This window comes from Aplysia californica, unplaced genomic scaffold (genome assembly GCF_000002075.1).
Source record: "Aplysia californica isolate F4 #8 unplaced genomic scaffold, AplCal3.0 scaffold00195, whole genome shotgun sequence".
Taxonomy (NCBI): domain Eukaryota; kingdom Metazoa; phylum Mollusca; class Gastropoda; order Aplysiida; family Aplysiidae; genus Aplysia; species Aplysia californica.
In genome coordinates, this window is record NW_004797465.1 from 621124 (window position 1) to 622112 (window position 989).

Sequence of the window (989 nt, forward strand, 5' to 3'; positions counted from 1 at the left end):
TTAAAGGCACAACATTAATGTAAATTTGCAGTTTCCAAGGACTCTAAAGCTATGGAAGTCACCAAAATTTGGCGGCCACTTTCTAGCTAATTTTTACTTCTGAAACCAGGCAACCCCACCTCTTTCAATGGCAAATATTTTGACTTCTGTTCAAGATAAAAGGACAGTTTTTTCACTGAAAGCACGACACATGAATAACCTTTAAGATGACACAAATAACACAGTCAAGATGCTCCCAAAATTGACGAGCGCTCGATTCTACTGCGTCGTGATACAAAATTAAACACAACCTCCCAGAAGCGAGACGTTCAAAAAGTTTTCATCAGTTTTTGTATACTTTTTTATTCCTGGGTTCGAGGGTCCCCTTAATGAGCAGGGGAGGACATTCAGTGGGAGAAGCTGGTCTACCCTACTGTACCACGCATACGTCACTGGCGACGGTAATCCAATCGTTGGAAGGAAGGCGACCAACGCTCAGGAATTGATAGCACGGACGAATCGAAAGAAGAAGTTTCTCAGGGTCTCGCTGACTGCCAGCTTGATTTGATTAGGACGCCCTATCTTACCCCTCTTCTCTATATTCCTCGTTCTCTCACTCTTTCTCTCTCTCTTTTTCTCTCTCTCTCTCTCTCTCTCTCTCTGTCTCTCTCTCTTTGTCTCGCTCTCTCTATGTCTGTATCTCTCTCTTTCTCCCACTCTCTGCCTCTTTCTCTTTCTCTCTCCCTCTCTCCCACTCTCTCTGTCTCTTTCACTCTCTCTCTCACTCTCTTGGTTTCTTTGTCTCGGTCTTTTCCTCTCTTCCTTACTTTTAAACTTTCCCATTTTTTCTCTCTCTCTCTCTTCTCTCTCTCTCTTTTTTGTTGATCTTTTAGAACATCTTTCTTCCCTTTATCATTTCTGCCTCTTTTTAAATCTCTCTCTCTCTCTCTCTCTCTCCTCTCTCTCTCCCCTCTCTCTCTGTCCCTCTCTCTCTCTCTCTCTCTCTCTCT